We start from the raw sequence: 21,107 nt of genomic DNA on the forward strand, positions 1-21,107 counted from the left end.
ATTCATTAATTCCTGTGTTAACTGAGACCATACTATGTTGCTATGCACTAAACTAGTCAATAGGAATATTAAAATAAATGAATCTTTTCCTTCAAAATCTTATCTTGGTCCTTATTTCAAAATTATTAGTTTTGCTTCTCTTTTCCTATTTACTACTTTGTTTAAGTGCCATTATTATTTGGTGACTAGCAATTTATCATATATTACATTAAAATTATATCATATATAATGTTACATATTATATATAGTATACATATTATATATATAATTCCTTTTACATTTTCTAGCCATATTTTCCATTAAGTTGGGCGTACCTGTGGATTCTTTTTCATTTTGGGGGGAGAAATTTAGGTATTTCCTTCCTAAGTTTCAGCTGTTCTTAAACTGTTCTTTCTTTGTCTCACTCAATTTTTTGTCATTTTAATAGATTAAATTCCAGTAGGTTTTTAACCTAGTCATCCTCTCCACTCTGAGTACAAAAAAAAAAAAGGATGGTACGGCTTCCCTGGTGGCGCAGTGGTTGAGAGTCCGCCTGCCGATGCAGGGGACACGTGTTCGTGCCCCGGTCCGGGAAGATCCCACATGCCGCGGAGCAGCTGGGCCCATGAGCCATGGCCGCTGAGCCTGCGTGTCCGGAGCCTGTGCTCCGCAGCAGGAGAGGCCACAACAGTGAGAGGCCCGCGTACCGCAAAAAAAAAAATAAATAAATAAAAGGATGGTACTTTCTCCAGGAGGCTAACGCTGCTCGTTGATAATAAACAATAAACCCGTAAAATTTATTAGGCAAAAAAGAAAGCAAATGCCTGAAAATACTGTGCAACTCCAAAAACTGGACTCTACCTTAACCTGCCCTATTAAGGGTATAAGATTTTTCATTTGTTTGTTTTATTAAACTCATTAGCATTGAAATTTTGAGCACTGAAATGTTGAGCAGTTTGAAATCAGCAGTGAATCAAGGATGGGATTTAGGAATTCCTTGCTCTTATTTCATGAGTGGGGAGGATACTCAGCGCCCTGACAAAGCATGTGCCTGCATGGGAGACGCTCAGCTGTGAACTTGGAGAATTGTTTCCACTCGAATGCTCAGGCATTATAAAATCCATAACTTCTATGACTATTTTGAGGTAGTAGAACTAAGGAGCATCTGCAAAATTTGCCACGATTTACAGAGCTTTAAAAGCGAATGTTTCACAAACTAATCACTTCAGAGGTGCACATTTTCCTTTTCTGAACACAAACTAATCATGGAAGATTTTGCATTTCTATTGCCTCTTGCTCCCTTCTGCTTTTCCAGCTTGTGAAAGACAAATTGCCTGTGATGCACTAATATACCTGGTGACCCAGTTCTGCTCTTCAGGTAGAGATACTGGGGCTTCTTTTAAATGACCGATAGATACAACGTTTGCCACACTAATTTAGTAGTTAACTTGACTTTTGAGACAACTGTCGCCAATAGTGATGGGAGGATAAAAGAGGAAAAAGCTACCATTACTTTACTGTTGGTTTAGGAGCAACAGTAACATTAATAAAGCAGATGGAGCAATTAGAAGACATATACGACACCTATTATTTTCTGAGAGGAGGTCGAATTAAAGGAGAAACATCTAAACAAAGGCTTAGATGGAACAGAAATAGCCTACAGACTTTGAAAAATATTACACAACACCTATGTTATTTTAAAAAATGCCAACCTGCCTTATAGGGATAGGGATGGTTAGAAGTGGAGGGGTCTTCGGGACCATTGAGAACAATCTTAGAAGAGGGAATGAATCATGAGAGTTGAAGGATCTGATACTGACCAGGGTTCTTGGCCTTCCCCAATCAATAGAAATTGACTAGAGGCCAGACAAGAAATTCAGGCAAGGCTTCATTGGGGCCCCTACAGTTGCAGGAGGGAGTGAAAACAAGTAGCAGGTTCCCTTGCTCGCTCCCCAAGGCGGGGCGAGCTGGTTCCTTATATGGGGTGAGGGTGGGGGTGTATTCAGGGGTTGGGCTGGAGGGGTGGCTTAGGTGTTTTGCCCACCCCTCAAGTGGTGTGCAAGCAGCGGGCATGCACAGTACTCTGCTTTCACTGCTGATACCCTGTTTTTGCTCCCAGCTCTTCAAAGGTGGCAGTTCCAATTTTGAGTCTTTTTGTATCTTTTTGTGCAGAATTTGCCCCAACTGTGCATGCACACAGTTATTTTTAGTGCCATATAGTTTCTTTGTATTTTGTTGCTGGAGGACAGGTTTGTCCAGGTGCAAGCATTGCAACACTCCAGCAAAAGGTCCCAGGTCCCAGCCTGTCTCAGATCTGCTCTCCCTCACAGTAACCAAGCAGGAAGAACTCAAGTCTCTGGATGCTTAGGTTGATGGTCTCTTCACACTTAGATGTTAATGGTTCCAAGGTTAAGACTCCTACAACTAACATCTACCAAGTGTCAAAATGAACCCATTTTGGTTATTTATAAAATGATAATAATAATGCCAGCCTCTTGGGCAGACAAATGCTTATAAAGGGAAAGACATCAAACACTGTTAACTTTTTAGGAATTAATAATAATGGACTTTTTGGTCATGCAAGTGGCTATTACAGATGCACTGGAGCTACAGGCACATTTAGACAGCCTGGAAGTGAGTGAGAGGAGGAATTGCTTATGCAGCCTGGGTTCTGCTACCCAGTGGCAGCCTAGCACTTGCTGCTAATAAGTGTAGACCTCCTGCCTGATCCTGTATTGCTTCCTTTCTGTAGCTCAACTGGGACTTATCTGGAGTTCATTGAATGGGTAAAGTGCCCCAGACTGTATTAAATTATTTTCAGTGTTGCTGTTAACATGGGGAAAGTTAGCCACAATTAAGTTAACCCAACTCAGGCCAAGGTGGGCCTGCTATAATGAACTCTCTGAATTATCTGAAATTACTAAATTCAGTAGCATGAGCTCTTCATTGAAGAGAAAATGTAGTTTTCCCCTAGATATGGAGACATGAATATTTCACTAATGAAAACTAGGGGAATTCTGGCCCTGATTTCAAACACAAATCAGAATGTTTGGTTATTGTGAGTTTTGTATGTAAGTTTTAACTACCTTGTGAAATTCTAGTTAGGTGGACTACTATAATTTATTCTATTTGCCACAATGTATGAATAAAACACTATTTTATGAACACTGTAAGTAGGGATAAAAATACAAAGTCCCAAATGTCAAATAATCAAAATGAGTACATAATATATGACTTGATTTAGAAATTATTATGATGAATGGACTATAGAAATAACAGCTGAGGAGGAAGTAAGGCTTAAGGCATAATAAGAGGAAGGTATAAGGTGTGTACAATAACAAAACAAACCAAACAACCACACGAGTCAACCTGGCTTATACAAAATTAATTTGGATCCCAGAGAATTGGTCCATTTGATTTACTTTCTGCAAACCTAAATCTGTTCAACACCTTTGTGCTGTTTATTTTTAACCAATCTAAGTAATTATACTGTATTCTACTCTAGGTGGATTAATCATGCTCAAATAAACGTAACTCAAGTATATACTTGAGTATATTCTACATATAATGTAGAATATACATTAACTGGGAGCACTGCAAACTCATACTCATCTATTTTTTAATATTCTCTATATTATTAAGGATACTTTTTGCCTTTTCATCTTCTATGAGAGTATATATTTCCAGATGTATAAGGCCATTATTTTTTTAAAAAAAATCTATATATAACATTTACTAACATTAAAATGAAGCCGAATTGGTCAGGCATATTTTTGAAAGCATGGTTATGTTTCTTGGAGCTTCATGTGTAATTAAGACATAATACATTACTGATAAAATTTAAGCTTTGATCTTTTTCTGACAAAATAATATTTTAATTAATATTTAATTAATATTTTAATGAATATTTAAACTGTAAAGATTTGGGGAATCAATAAGAAAGACAAATAAAATAATACTTAAAAGAAATATACATATATATATATATATATATAAAAATATATATATAAATACCATAAGATATTTCTAAGTACCACAGTACATCATACCACTGGTGCTTTCCAGACATAAATTAAAATCTTACCATGTTTCTTCAGTACATCAAAATTAAAGAAACAGTGGGTACATCAAAATTAAAGAAACAGTGGGTACCTACAAACTGTGTGACAATGAGAGGGAACAAAGGTAAAGGTTTTAAAATTTTAATGAATCATTCGGTGTACAAAGATAAAATTTATTAGCTTTTAATGAAATGACCAAGAAGCAACTATGTTATATTTACTGTGTTAAGTCCTGATATAGGACAGTGTGCAAACACAGACACTGTCCAGGCCACGGTGGAATTTATAGTAGGGTAGATGAAGAGGCATGACAGTCATTCATATAAAAGTAAAACTACAGCTGGGAAAAGCGGTATGACAATGAAGGGCAAGGTTCTTTGAGAGCACATGGCACGAAGAAATTGACCTAGTTAGATTATAGAAGGTTTCCCTGAGGAAATGATAATTGAATGGAGACATGAAGAGTTCAAGTGAATTAGGGGAAGGGGGCTGGTGAATGGTATTTTAAGAGCAGGAACTGAACTGATAAGTTCAACAGCAGAAGGAAGCAAGGTTAATTAGAAGAACTGAAAAAGTTGCATGTGCTTGTATCACAGAGAGAGGGAAGGAGTGTTTTATGAAGGAAGGCAAGAGGGAGATGGGGAGAAGGCTGTACAAGGTCCCGGTGGTTATGTTAACGATTTTAGTGTTTGTCCTAAGACATTGGGAATCCCTGGAAAGATTTTAGTAGCGGGTGAACAGATTTGCATTTTAATCTGGATTCAGTCCAGTAATAGGTCAAGGTAAAAACAACAGAAGAAATAGGGGGATCATTGTGTCTACTGTAGTAGTCTAGGTAAAAAATAATGTTGTCTCAGCAAAGAAAATGCAAACCAGCCAGATTTGTTGATGGATTAGATGTGGGTTGGGGCGTCAGGAGGTGTCACAAGCAGCTTCCTATTTTCTAGTTTTTTAATCTGCCTTTCTAGGAAGCACATAGTATAGACGTACTATGCCTTAGGTAACCCAGGCTTCTTCTCACTTGATTCTAAAAATGCCTGGTGTCAAAGAGGATAAAAATCTAGTTTCAAGGTTAATCTACTTTTAACATCTTTCGGAAGTGGTATTTCTATTGCTGTCTGGGCCAAAATATATCTTTTTACAATACAATTAAAAATTGTTCCACAAGCATCTTTTAAAAAATGAAAATTGTTAAAACTTACTGAATCCTCGGCAAGTGGCTGGTCATCCGAAACAGCATTTAAACTGCAAAAATTTTAATACACGGCTTTGAATAAATTAATACCAACATGTCTAGAATGCTGGAAGTAAATTAGCAATCATTTATATAGTATGTTGGTATACATCTTACAGCATTTTGTTTTACTCTGTCGCACTGATTGTTTTCAATTTTTTTACTTTCCTGTCTTGATACCACCATGAAAATTTATCTTTTACTTATACTCTATCTTGTGGGAATTAAAAAAAAAATCACTGTATAATTCTTGGAATACTCTGAAGTCCTTCAAGTGAGGCTCTGCTATACCTTTGGGATACTGTAGGTAGTTGGCATTATTTTAAGCCTACTTTATCGGAGTAGCACAGGAGCTAATATATTTTTCCAGTGCCAATTCTTCTATGTTACATCTGGGTAGAAAAGTGACCTGGAAAACTACAAAGGGCCCAGTAAAAACTATCATGTTCTATGTATATAAAGCATATATATTTGCTAAAGGTATGTTCAAAATGAGTAGAAGAAAAAATGTTAGAAGATGAGAAATATACATGAAAATGATTTCAATTTTTTTCTCTTATATTTATAGCTCCCAGTCAATAACTAACTTGTATGAGGTTAAACCCTCTTCTATGTTCTTATCTACAGAATGGATACAAGAACATGAAGCCTGACTACTCTTTGGTCTGTAGTACAGTTCAAATATAATATAACTTGCATAGGATTGGACAAAAACATAATATACATATATATATTTCATCAGTCCTCATTCCCCTCTGTTGGGCTGCCATAACAAAATACCACACAGTGGGTATCTTAAACAAGAGGAATTTATTTCTCAGTTGTGGGGGCTGGAGGGCCAAGATCGAAATGTCAGCAAGGTTGGCTCCTCCTGAGGCCTCTCTCTTTGGCTTGCAGATGCTGGATTTCTCGCTGCGTCCTCACATGACCTTTCCTCTGTGTTGCCTCCCTGGTGACTCTTACAAAGACACCAGTGGTATTGGGTTAGGGCCTCACCCTTATGATCTCTTCTAACCTTAACTGCCTCTTTAAAGGCCCATTTCCAAAGCAGACACATTGGGGGTTAAGGATTCAACATATGGATTGGGGGTCTGGAAGGGGCAAAATTTAGTACATAAACACCCTCTTTGATATTCATATTGTTCAGTGTGTACTCTACATTCAAGCATATAAGCATCACATATTTCGCCCGTGCACTGATTATAAGAAAGTCTTAAAACTTATGTATTGCTGAATGAAGGCAAGTGTATACTAAGGTTTATTTCTCTTTGTCTTTCTAAAGAAGTAGGGGGAACTATCTAAGGGAGACTTGCAATGAAGATACAGCTGCTCATTTAGTTTTATACAGAGCCAAACGCACGAGGACACACTATTTCAATGTATCTTTGAGAAATAAGGCAGGTATGTTACAATTAAATGTCTGGGAAAAAATGTACCCAGAAAGAATAACACAGCAAGAACTCTGCTGAATCCATGCCACTGAACTGCTCTTCTTTTTCCCATGTTTCAATGATTGTATATTTGGAGTAGACCATATGAAATTCTATATTTATTAATGGTACACAGAGTACAATGTAATAAACTTAGAATTATTCTTTTGTTCTAGGGTAGTTTCAGTAAAGTGGCACATTATAATTATAGACAACCTACAGTGTTGCTACAGTTTAGAAAATGTTCTTTTTTAAAATCATATAATTGTACAGTTTTTATGTTGGAGAAGGAAAATTATTCATACTTTTCCTCTACTTCAACTAAACAACATGTGCGGTATCACACCTAATGTGGGTTTCTTCCAGATGGTCCCTATGTTTTCACATTTTTATCCAGCCTTGGAATCTCCACATGACTGCACACTGGCTTGGAATCCCACAAGTTATAAACATCTAGGGCATGAACAAGATGATCTAATAAGAGTGAATCAGGATGCAGATTTTGTAACTGGCACTGAATAGCAAAAGAAAGTCTTGAACAGTGACAAAGAACCAGGTCATCTTTTGAATGACAGACTGATTTACATAACCATATTCCAGAAGAAGATTTAAGGTAGCTTACAAGGATACGTAAAGTATAACAAGATATTTTAAAAGGCAAAGGTGGAAGGGAAATAAGAAAACACAGATGAATAGAGAAAAATGAAATGAGACTAATAAAATGGCATGTTATACTCATCTTTACACTTGCATCAGCATGTAAATTTGAGCTAAGCTTTCCAGCAGCCTAACTGGAAGAGGGAGACACAGTCAGTCATATAGTTCATAGTCTCCAAAAGATAAACCAAGCCAATTAAGCTTAGAAGAAGCACAATTATTCTCTGTACTAAAATTAGAAATTTCTTCTGTGGATACTCATAAAAGAGACAATGTATGACTTGGCAACATTCTGTTAAGAATTTATCAAACATCTTCAATTTCAGCTAGAATATATCAAGAAAATCCACTAAAGAGAGAATTGTTTGCTTTTTCAGGGAGCTTAAGATACTATTTTTCAGATGTATGACCTGTTTTACACCTATTGTCTCAACGTAATTATTCATAATACCAAATACACTCTTGAAAATGTCCCAGTTAGGATAACAGATTACATGCTTACTCTAGTTAAAAATTAAGTGTTTTCTATTTTATGGCAAGGTATATGTGACCAAGTTACTTCACTTTTTGAAGACTTCAAACTCCTCACATCTAGTATGGATGGTACAGAGAATAACTGTCATTTAAAATTTGTTCTCAGTGTATTGGTTTTCTAGAACTGCCATTACAAACTTCCACAGACTGGGTGGATTAAATGACAGAAGTTGATTTTCTCACAGTTCTGGAGGCTAGAAGTCTGACATCAGGGTTTGGAAGGACTAGTGTCTTCCGAGGGCCTCTCGCCTTAGCATGTAGATAGATGGCTGTCTTCTCCCTGTGCCTTCACATGTTCTTTCCTCTGTGCACGTCTATAATCTCTTCTTTTACAGACACCATTCAGATGGGTTAGGGCCCACCTGTATAACCTCACTGTACCTTAATTACCTCTTTAAATACCTTATCTTCAAATACAGTCATATTCTGAGGTACTGAGGGTTAGGGTTTTAACCTAGGAATTTGGGAGAGAAATCAATTCAGCCCATAATACCTAGCAAATGTATTTATTTTCTTACTGTTGCTTGAGAATATTTTATATCAAATTTCAAATGAAGGGTCATAACGAAGTTATTTGCATCACTTTCCTCATTATTTTTACAGAGCACATAAAGTTTCTGCTAAGGTTCTGAATAAAATTAGAGGGGTGGTGAAATTTGCTCCATCATTCTTTAAATACTTGGTCCTAGTGTAGAAGGGCCAGATGCATATAGGTTTCAGCTTTAATGCCATTATCTTTGTATCCTACATATTTCTTAGCATACTTTCTAATCTATAGTATACTACTCCATTTCCCAAACATGCTTTACTCATTCATATCTCTTTTTCCCCCTTGACTTAAAAGTTTTTCCACACCTATAGAAATATCACATATGATTCAAATTCAAAATTAAGAAGCTTCCTTGACTCAACCCTCTGTAATTAGTTGACCTTTCTTCTGCCTTGTATTATGGTTAGCTGTGTTTTTATAATATCCTTACTAGACTATAATTTCATGGAGATAAAGGTTGTATCTTTTTTTACTTTTACATTGCCACTCTCTGATCCATCCCCCTTTCCCAATTTTTCTCCTTAACCCTGGATAAGTATCATAGTTTTTTTTTTTTGTTTGTTTGTTTGTTTGTTTGTTTTTGCCGTATGTGGGCCTCTCACTATTGCAGCCTCTCTCGCCACGGAGCACAGGCTCCGGACGCGCAGGCTCAGCGGCCATGGCCCACGAGCCCAGCCGCTCCGCGGCACGTGGGATCCTCCCGGACCGGGGCACGAACCCGTGTCCCCAGCATCGGCATGCGGGCTGTCAACCGCTGCGCCACCAGGGAAGCCCAGTATCATAGTTTTCAATGTTCAGCCTCAGGCCCAATGTATGGTTACTGAATAAAGAGACCAAAAACAGGCATTTGCTTTCTACATATTAAATCTAGCATTGCCTCACTGCAAGGTAAACATCATGTTCTCCATGACCCATGGTGGCCTTTTTTCAATCCCTGGAAAACTCAAAATTCATTTACACTTCAAGGCCTTGCATTTGTGATTTCCTCAGCCTGGAATGCATTCCTCCTAGCATTTCACCCTAATTTTAATCCAGGTCTCAGTTCAATTGTTATATCTTCATTAGTCTGTTCCTAATCCCCTTAGTTAAAATTGTTTTTCTGTTAACTCATCAGTCTGATTTATTATTTTAGAGTATTTATTACTACTTGAATTTATTTATTTATTTACATTTATATACTAGAATGCAAGCTCCAAGAGGGCAGGAAACTATCTTTTTATTAGTTTATCTCCACTGTCTAAAACAGTATATTATAGGAACTCAAAAAATGTTTGATGAGTGAATGAATCAAAGAAGCTTATATTTCATGCTATTGTGCACCTCAGTAAAGAAGATATATATCCTTCTATTTTTATTTCATTTTGATGAAAAACGTGTTGTCAAAGTAACAATGGTATATATTTTATTTAATTAATGAAGATTATGTCCATGCAAGCAAGATAAAAAATTGATAATACTTTCATGAACATGCATCTTAATACTCTGAATTACCCTCATGGATATGAAATAATTGCCTGCTTACTATTTGTGTGTGTGTGTCTGCCCGTGTGTATGTGTTTCATTGAAAAATACTTATGCACCAAAAGCACAAGCAACAACAACAAAAAATAGATACATTGGACTTCATACAAATTTAAACTTTTGTGCATCAAAGGACATTATTTAAAAAGTGAAAATAGAGCTTGTAGAATGGGAGTACATATTTGCAAATTATATATTTGACTACAGGTCTAGTCTCTCATAAATATAAAGGACGCTTAAAACTCATCAGTAAAAAGACAACCCAATTAAAAAAATGGGCAAAGTAGTTTAATTAGACATTTCTCGAAGAGGATATGAAAATGGCTAACAAGAACATGAAAAGATTCTTAACATTATTGATCCTCACGGAAATCCAATCAAAACGACAATGATGTACCACTCCATAACCACTAGTATGGAAATAATAATAATAATTTTAAAAATGAATAATAAGTGTTGGCAAGGAAGTCAACAAATTGGAAGCCTCATACATTGCTGGTGCGACTGTAGAATGGTTCAGCCACTGTAGAAAACAGTTTGGCAGATTCTTCAAAAAGTTACACATAGAATTATCATATGACCTCATGATTCTATTCTTAGGTATATACCCAAAAAAGCTGAAAAAAGGTACTCAAACAAGTACATGTACATTTTTAACAGCAACTTTTACAATTATTATAAGGCGGAAACAGCCCAAATGCCTTTAATGAATGAACTTCAAAAACATTATTCTAAGTGAAAGAAACCAGACACCAAAGGTCACATGTAATATGATTCCATTTGTATGAAATATTCAGAATATATAAATCTAGAGAGAATACATATTGGAGGTTGCCAGGGGCTAGAGGAAGAAGAGGTTGGGAAAAACTTCTTAATGTATAAAAGATTTTACTTTGGAGCAATGACTGTTTTGGAATTAGTTAAGGTGGCAGTTGCACAACATTGTGAATATACTAAATGCCACTGAATTGTTGACTTTAAAATAGTTAATTTTAGGTTATGTGAAATTCACCTCAATAAATTATTGTCAAAACTTATGGTTCTTATTCCTCTGGACAGCAATATTTAATTTGATTGATGAAGACATTGAATAAGTCTCTTAAAAATAAATAAAATGTAGGATAAGAAATTTATTGTATATACTGATTATGTAAAAATATATATTGCTTAAACAGTACACCACCACTCAGTGCCAGCTGTCTGCTTGTCTTTAGAGAGTGAGAATGTTCTTTCTTTTTTAGGCTGAGAGAAGATTTACTGTACTACATAGAGATTTGCCAATTTAATTTCTTATCTCAACCTTCAGTAACCACAGCATTCCCTGTTGGACAATATTCAAAATTCATAATAGGTACATTAGGATATTCAACATGATTTTCTTGATCAGTAAGTATTCAAATGAGGCATTTACAATTAATTATTGAATTCTTCTAACTAGGTATTCTTTGGATCATTAAAGAAGCGATCCTATGAGCTGTACCAAGGTATCCCATGGAGACTCATAGGAACTAGTACATAGTGAGACTGGAAGTCATTCTGAGGGAGACACCTGGAGGGCAGATTCAGCTTTGAATTCTGGGCTATGGCCACCTCAGCCTATTGTCCTGAACTGCCCTCATCACATATGCTCTGAGAATAGGTGAAGAGGATAGACAGCTCAGTCATTTCTGGGCCTGTGGTCTCCATAAGGAGACATCTATAGTGAACCTCACATATTTCATTTCTTTAGTGGTTAAACGGTTGAATTATGTCCCCTCAAGATTTATATGTTGAAGTCCTAACCCCTAGTTTCTCATAATGTGACCTTGTTTGGCGATAGTTTCTTTGCAGAGGTAGTCAAGTTAAAGTGAGTTCATTAGAGTGAGCCCTAACCCAGTGTAACTCACGTCCTTGTAAAAAGGGGAAAACTGGATACACAGATAAGCACAGAGGGAAGATAATGTGAAAAGACATGGATTAAAGATGGCCATACACAAGTCAATGAAAGAGGCCTAGAACAGATCCTTCCTTCGCTCACAACCCTCAGAAGGAACCAACCTTGTGGACACATCGATCTTTACTGCTAGTCTCCAAAATTGTGAGAAGATAAATCTCTGTTGTTTAAGCCACCCAGTTTGTGGTATTTTGATATGGCAGCCCTAGCAAACTAATACAATTCCAAACCCTTGTCTCCTTTGTCCGTTTTCCCCAGATAGAGTAGGGGAAGAAACCCCTAAACTTAAATATTCATTTTCTTAGTCCTCATTATGGTAGAGGAGACAGCATTGGTCAATAATGATTAATTTCTACTGAAAAGATACAAATATAAATTTAACTTGTTCAGCAAAATTAAATGGAAAGCCTTTAGGGAAAGCTTTATGGAAAACTTTAGCTTTCCTAACAAAAAGAACACATGTGACTAGCCTCTGTCCTTTGTATTTTTTTTGAATTTTTATTTATACAGCAGGTTATTAGTTATCCATTTTATACATTTTATACATTTTATTGTATATATGTCAATCCCAAACTCCCAATTCATCACACCACCACCCCTCCCCCTGCCACTTTCCCCTCCTTGGTGTCCATGTATTTGTTCTCTACATCTGTGTCTCTATTTCTGCCCTTCAAACCAGTTCATCTGTACCATTTTTCTAGGTTCCACATATATGCGTTAATATACGATATTTTTTTTCTCTTTCTGACTTACTTCACTCGGTAGGACATTCTCCAGATGCATCAACGTACCTACAAATGACCCAATTTCGTTCCATTTTAGGGCCGCATAATATTCCATTGTATATATGTACCACATCTTCTTTATCCATTCCTCTGTTGATGGGCATTTAGGTTGCTTCCATGACCTGGCTATTGTAAATAGTGCTGCAATGAACACTGGGGTGCAAGTGTCTTTTTGAATTATGGTTTTCTCTGGGTATATGCCCAGTGGTGGGATTGCTGGGTCATATGGTAAACCTATTTTTAGTTTTTTAAGGAACCTACATACTGTTCTACATAGTGGCTGTATCAATTTACATTCCCACCAACAGTGCAAGAGGCTTCCCTTTTTTCCACACCCTCTCCAGCATTTGCTGTTCGTAGATTTTCTGATGATGCCCATTCTAACTGGTGTGAGGTGATACCTCATTGTAGTTTTGACTTGCATTTCTCTAATAATTAGTGTGGTTGAGCAGATTTTCATGTGCTTCTTGGCCATCTGCATGTTTTCTTTGGAGAAATGTCTATTTATGTCTTCTGCCCATTTTTTGATGGGGTTATCTGTTTTTTTAATATTGAGCTGCATGAGCTGTTTATATATTTTGGAGATTAATCCTTTGTCCGTTGATTAGTTTGCAAATATTTTCTCCCATTCTGAGGGTTGCCTTTTCATCTTGTTTACTGTTTCCTTTGCTGTGCAAAATATTTTAAGTTTCATTAGGTCCCATTTTCTTATTTTTGTTTTTATTTCCATTTCTCTAGGAGGTGGATCAAAAAGATCTTGCTGTGATTAATGTCAGAGAGTTCTTCCTATGTTTTCCTCTAAGAGTTTGATAGTGTCCAGTCTTACACTTAGGTCTCTAATCCATTTTGACTTTATTTTTGTGTATGGTGTTAGGGAGTGTTCTAATTTCATTCTTTTACATGTAGCTGTCCAGTTTGCCCAGCACCACTTATTGAAGAGACACTCTTTTCTCCACTGTATACCCTTGCCTCCTCTGCCATAGATTAGTTGACCATAGGTGTGTGGGTTAATCTCTGGGCTTTCTATCCTGTTCCATCGATCTATGTCTCTGTTTCTGTGCCAGTACAATACTATCTTGATTACTGTAGCTTTGTAGTATAGTCTGAAGTCAGGAAGCCTGATACCTCCAATTTGTTTTTTTTCCCTCAAGACTGCTTTGGCTATTCGGGGTCTTTTGTATCTCTATACAAATTTTAAGATTTTTTTGTTCTAGTTCCGTTATAAATGCCATTCATAATTTGATAGGGATTGCATTGAATCTGTAGATTGCTTTGGGTAGTATAGTCATTTTCACAATATTGATTCTTCCAATCCAAGAACATGGTATATCTCTCCATCTGTTTGTATCATCTTTTATTTCTTTCAACAGTGTTTTATAGTTTTCTGCATACAGCTCTTTTGTCTCCCTAGGTAGGTTTATTATTAGATATTTTATTCTTTTTGTTGCAATGGTAAATGGGAATGTTTCCTTAATTTCTCTTTCAGATTTTTCATCATTAGTGTTTAGGAATGCAAGAGATTTCTGTGCATTAATATTGTATCCTGCAACTTTACCAAATACATTGATTAGCTCTAGTAGTTTTCTGGTGGCATCTTTAGCATTCTTTATGTATAGTATCATGTCATCTGCAAACAGTGACACTTTGACTTCTCCTTTTCCTATTGAATTCCTTTTATTTTCTTTTCTTCTCTGATTGCCATGGCTAGGACTTCCAAAACTATGTTGAATAACAGTGGCAGGAGTGGACATCCTTGCCTTTTTCCTGATCTTAGAGGAAATGCTTTCAGTTTTTCACCATTGAGAATGATGTTTGCTGTGGGTCTGTCATATATGGCCTTTATTATGTTGAGGTAGTTTCCCTCTATGCACACTTTCTGGAGAGTTTTTATCATAAATGGGTGTTGAATTTTGTCAAAAGCTTTTTCTGCATCTATTGAGATAGCATATGGCTTTTCTTCTTCAATTTGTTAATATGGTGTATCACATTGATTGTTTTGTGTATACTGAAGATCCTTGAATCTCTGGGATAAATTTCACTTGATCATGGTGTATGATCCTTTTAGTGTATTGTTGGATTCTGACTGCTAGTATTTTGTTGAGTTTTCTTGCATCTATATTCTCAGTGATATTGGTCTGTAATTTTCTTTTTTTTGTAGTGTATTTGCCTGGTTTTGGTGTCAGGGTGATGGTGGCCTCATAGAATCAGTTTGGGAGTGTTCCTTCCTCTGCAATTTTTTGTAAGAGTCTGAGGATGGGTGTGAGCTCTTCTCGTAACGTTTGATAGAATTCACCTGTGAAGCCTTCTGGTCCTGGACTTTTGTTTGTTGGAAGATTTTTAATCACAGTTTCAATTTCATTACTTGTGATTGGTCTGTTCATATTTTCTATTTCTTCCTGTTTCAGTCTTGGAAGACTATACCTTTCTAAGAATTTTTCCACTTATTCCAAGTTGTGCATTTTATTGGCATAGAGTTGCTTGTAGTAGTCTTTTAGGATGCTTTGTGTTTCTGCGTTGTCTGTTGTAACTTCTCATTTTTCATTTCTAATTTTGTTGATTTGAGTCCTGTCCCTCTTTTTCTTGATGAGTCTGGCTAATGTTTTATCAAATTTGTTTATCTTCTCAAGGAACCATCTTTTAGTTTTATTGATATTTGCTATTGTTTTCTTTGTTTCTATTTCATTTATTTCTGCTCTGATCTTTATGATTTCTTTCCCTTACTAACTTTGGGTTCTGTTTGCTCTTCTTTCTCTAGTTCCTTTAGGTGTAAGGTTAGATTGTTTATTTGAGATTTTTCTTGTTTCTTGAGGCAGGTTTGTATTGCTATAAACTTCCCTCTTTGAACTGCTTTTGCTGCATCCCATAGGTTTTGGATCATCGTGTGTTCATTGTCATTTGTCTCTAGGTTTTTTTTTTTATTTCCTCTTTGATTTCTTCAGTGATCTCTTGGTTATTTAGTAACATATTGTTTAGCCTCCATGTGTCTGTGTTTTTTAGGTATTTTTCTCTGTAATTCATTTCTAATCTCATAGCATTGTGGTCAGAAAAGATGCTTGATATGATTTCAATTTTCTTCAATTTACTGAGGCTTGATTTGTGACCCAAGATGTGATCTATCCTAGAGAATGTTCCATGTGCACTTGAGAAGGAAGTGTAATTGCTGTTTTTGGATGGAATGTCCTATAAATACCAATTAAATCTACCTGGTCTATTGTGTCATTTAAAGCTTGTGTTTCCTTATTAATTTTCTGTTTGGATGATCTGTCCATTGGTGTAAGTGAGGTGTTAAAGTCCCCCACTATTACTGTGTTACTATTGATTTCCTCTTTTATAGCTGTTAGCCATTGCCTTATGTATTGAGGTGCTGTTATGTTGGGTGCATATATATTTATAATTGTTACATCTTCTTCTTGGATTGATCCCTTGATCATTAGGTAGTGTCCTTTCTTGTCTCTTGTAACATTCTTTAAAGTCTATTTTTTCTGATATGAGTATTGCTACTCCAGCTTTCTTTTGATTTCCATTTGCATGGAATATCTTTTTCCATCCCCTCACTTTCAGTCTTTATGTGTCCCTAGGTCTGCAGTGGGTCTCTTGTAGACAGCATATATATGGGTCTTGTTTTTGAATCCATTCAGCAAGCCTGTGTCTTTTGGTTGGAGCATTGAATCCATTCACGTCTAAGGTAATTATCGATATGTATGTTCCTATGACCATTTTCTCAATTATTATGGGTTTGTTTTTGTAGGTCCTTTTCTTCTCTTGTGTTTCCCACTTAGAAAAGTTCCTTTAGCATTTGTTGTAGAGCTGGTTTGGTGGTGCTGAATTCTCTTAGCTTTTGCTTGTCAGTAAAGCTTTTGGTTTCTCCATCGAATCTGAATGAGATCCTTGCCGGGTATAGTAATCTTGGTTGTACGTTCTTCCCTTTCATCACTTTAAGTATACCATGCCACTCCCTTCTGGCTTGTAGAGTTTCTGCTGAGAAATCAGCTGTTAACCTTATGGGAGTTCCTTGTATGTTATTTTTCATTTTTCCCTTGTGACTTTCAACAATTTTTCTTTGTCTTTATTTTTTGTCAGTTTGATTACTATGTGTTTTGGCATGTTTCTCCTTGGGTTTATCCTGCCTGGGGCTCTCTGCACTTCCTGGACTTGGGTGGCTATTTCCTTTCCCCTGTTAGGGAAGTTTTCAACTATAATCTGTTCAAATATTTTCTTGAGTCCTTTCTCTCTCTCTCTCCTCTTTCTGGGACCCCTATGATGAGCATGTTGTTGCATTTAATGTTGTCCCAGAGGTCTCTTAGGCTGTCTTCATTTCTTTTTCATTCTTTTTTCTTTATTCTGTTCCACAGCAGTGAATTCCCCCATTCTGTCTTCCAAGTCACTTATCTGTTCTTCTGTCTCAGTTATTCTGCTATTGATTCCTTCTAGTGTAGTTTTCATTTCAGTTATGTATTGTTCATCTCTGTTTGTTCTTTAATTCTTCTAGGTGTTTGTTCTTTAATTCTTCTAGGTCTTTGTTAAGCATTTCATGCATCTTCTCGATCTTTGCCTCCATTCTTTTTCCGAGGTCCTGGATCATCTTCACTATCATTATTCTGAATTCTTTTTCTGGAAGGTTGCCTATGTCCACTTCAATTAGTTGTTTTTCTGGGGTTTTATCTTGTTCCTTCATCTGGTATATAGCTCTCTGCCTTTTTGTCTTGTTTATCTTTCTGTGAATGTGGTTTTTGTTCCACAGGCTACAGGACTGTAGTTCTTGCTTCTGCTGTCTCCACCTTCATGGATGAGGCTATCTAAGTGGCTTGTGCAAGTTTCCTGATTGGAGGGACTGGTGGTAGGTAGAGCTGGGTGTTGCTCTGGTGGGCAGAGTCCTTTCTATTTTTATCTGTCCTTGAATTAGACAAGCAGTGAGGGGCTTCAGCTGCCACCTTGGCAGCATGAGGTGAGAAGTAAGCACACTAAGGATATTGGAGTGGTAGTATACTAATGTCCTTGATAATAATATCATTGAGTAGTTGAATGAATACTTATACTAACTCCAGAGTATCCTTGATATGGAAAAAATTAATTTGTAATATAAAAAGCACTATTAGTTAGGTATATGTTAGCTGCAGTCAATGGTTCTTCTGATAAACCCTGCTAGAGTCTTTCTCCAAAGAAATAAATACAGATCTTCTTTTATTTTATTCTTTTTACTCATCCATGCTTTCATCACACTTCTTTGTCATTCCTTCAGAAGGTTCTTCACATATAATAAGTAAATACAAATGAATACCTTAGTCTACTTATTAAAGCTAAAATTAAACACCTCAAAATAATGGCAAATGTTATCCTTGCATATGGGAAATATGGGTACTTTTTTTCCTTATGTATTCTGTATGTTCCAAGTTTGTTTTTTGTTTTTTTTTTTAAAGAAATATTATTTTCCACAGACCTTATTTCCATTTTCTGTTTAGGCGTCTGTGGAAGTACAGCTTAAGACACTCAGTGGCTTGAGCAGTGGGAGCTGCAGACCAGTCTTCAGCAGCAAGCTAAGCACTCTTAGTCTTCAGTAGTGAACTGCTGGATTGGCACTGGGGAACCTGCACACTTTCAGACCAGTCTGCACCTCTGGGTTGAGTAGCAGTAATCTCAGGAGCTGAAGCAGTCCATTCCCCCTGAAATTCCTCCTTGGTAGTGACATTTTCAGCAGGAACCTGCTCTTCCTTTTCAATCTCATCAGAATTTCTATAGAAACAGAGATTGGGCATGACCTCCCATGGGTGTTCACAAGGAATTAGTGTTACGCATGTGCAGAACTTTGGGGCCAGCATCCACCACATCAGACCTGCTGAGTGAGCTCCCTTGTTGTTGTACTGGATGACAATGTCCACATGGCACAGACAAGAAACTGTTTCACACAGTGATAGTAGTAGGCTAACCAAGACACCTCTGTGAGAGGGTGGTGGTCATCCCTGGCAGTTACAGCTCCCAGAGACTGCCTGGATCTAATTAGTGAAGTTTCCCAGAGTGAAGTGGCTAGCAACAGCAGTGGCTCCAGGGCCATCAGCAAACTTCAGCACAGTTTACTGGGATAATTCCTAGACCACATGACACTGACATCAGTCAGGTTTTCAATGGCAATAAGGGTGAAAGCTGTTAGCAGAAACTGCTCCAGGTTTTCTTTACATTTATGATGTAGATGACATTACTTAACTTTCTATAGATGTACTGTTCCATTTGGAAGTCAAGGTTGGTGCCACCTAAGTGGGTTCCTGCTGCAAGGAATTTGAGGACATACTCCTCCTTAATTTTCAGGACATCAGGGGCTCTAGACATTGTGAACGTCTCCCTATAAGGCATGACAGAAACCCAGAACAATACCTTATGGACATTTCTCTGGGTAAGGTTCCAAGCTGTTTCTATCAATGGCATATATTACTTTAAAAAATCAGCACAAAATAATTAATGTTATATGAAGAAAGCTACAGTAATGTTTATATTCCATGAATATGGGGACAAACTAGCAATCACTAATTTAAACCTATTAGTTTTATATCAGATATGGTTTTGCTTAAATATTCATTTATCATTAAAATGTTTCACATCATGTTAAGAGTTTATATCCACTTAAATATCGAATCTTTTCCCACTCACATTTTGATGTGATTTTTAAAATGAGTATCCAGTTACCATGGCAATAAATGACATAGGAATGTGTAGATTAAGTTGGAATGGAATCAACACCAGATAAACTCAGAATCCATGCAACACTTTCATTTCAAACAAGTACTTTTTCTCTCCCCACCACCTTCATAAATGGTAGTCAATCCAAACAATCTGCCCTAAAAAAGTTATGCTCCTAAAATATGCATTTCTAGTTATTTGAATCCAACAGATTCACTGCAAAAAGTTATGGTGACATTTTATGTATTTCTTTTAATCATGGATTTTTTGACAAATGGATAAATGGCTATCAGAATTCCACGGTCACACACAACTAATCCTTTGTCTTTTCTGGCAAAAACAAGTGAAATTTTGAGTAATGGTATACTGAATAAAATTGAAAGGGATAAATAATTAATACGATTAGGAATCATATTTTCTCAATAATGGGATATATTTATATCTAAATATCTATATCTGTATCTTTCTATATATACTTCACTTGGCATGTAGTCACTGCTTTTGCCTTCACTCACAATTTTACCCAGTATACTTTGTAATAGGCAATACAAAATTTTAAAGAATAACTATATGTTTGTTTATTATGAAAAACTATTTGATATATAATTCAAAGCCCTGGTATATTTTCTTGTCCATTTGGCCTTTGCTGTTTGATTAGCCATTTTGTAACTTTTGTTCATAGTTACTAATATAATTGATGTAAGTGACCTGAGTAAGATTAAAATACATCATTTACAAGTGAGTTCCCCAAGTTCTTGTAGGAGATGGAACCTTGTATTTTAAAAAAAATTCTATAGAGACAAGTAGAATGTTGAGTACACACAAAAAGTTATTTATGAATTGATGATTTTTCTACGTAAAATGATTGTAAAAACTTAAGTAAAACCATTGAAATAAGATAGTTTGACAAAACCTATAAACTGGCTTTCTTTCACTTATAAAACTTGCAATTTACAATTTAGAAGGCCCTTAAGAGGAAAGAAAAGTTAAAACAAAACAATTTCCTCTTTTTAATTCTATCAACACATGGGTTCTATTACCCATGTAGACAGTGAAAGGTTTGGGAAAGTAGATTAATTTATGAGTTTCCTTAAACATTTCACCAAGAACCGAAATCTACCTTAATTGATGGCAGTTATTTTGTTATAATTACACATTTTCATTTGTCAAGAGCTGTTGAAAAATATTTTGAGGCAGTTTAAGTCTTGATGGTTGACTAAATGATGGGTCTTTTTCTACTTTCCTAACAAAAGGCTACAAGATACTGTTAGAAGTTCACTTTCCCAGGGTGGTTCTCCCCCAGGCAAATAGTGTTTCCAGAGAACAGTTGAGATCCCCAGTGGTTTGACTGGTTGAACTTCTATTCATCTTTTAGCCACAAGCCAAGAGTATACTGGAAAACACTGTTCGGTACCAAAAAAAAGTAATAATCTTTATAAGAATGTCTATACACTAGTAAACCTGTAGGGTCTTAAGAAGCACAAAGTGATTGTGAAAATAGGTCTCCTGGGTTAATAGTTGGGAATCAAATGCATTAGGAAGTCCAGCAGGAAGGGACTGATAAAGAATATTCTTTGTTCCTTTGGATATAGTAATACTTAAGATAAAACTCGAGTACATTTTAGAGTGCCTGAGTCTAACTTGAGAATAAAACATGGGGTGAATATTGAAAAGAACAGAAGGAAAGCATTAAAAAAAATTCACACTAAGCTAAATATTTGTGGTTCAAACATAAATTATTTTCAAGTCATTTT

General features: G+C 36.2%; 1 long non-coding RNA gene and 1 pseudogene across 1 annotated transcript in view; both read right to left on the bottom strand.

Annotated features, from left to right (window-relative positions):
* LOC125965539 (uncharacterized) overlaps positions 1 to 21,107 on the bottom strand; it is a 267,253-nt gene that overhangs the window by 159,950 nt on the left and 86,196 nt on the right. The window lies entirely within an intron of this gene.
* Positions 18,120 to 19,026, bottom strand: LOC101277519 (40S ribosomal protein SA-like; annotated as a pseudogene).

The sequence above is a fragment of the Orcinus orca genome, chromosome 10, assembly GCF_937001465.1.
Source record: "Orcinus orca chromosome 10, mOrcOrc1.1, whole genome shotgun sequence".
NCBI lineage: Eukaryota > Metazoa > Chordata > Mammalia > Artiodactyla > Delphinidae > Orcinus > Orcinus orca.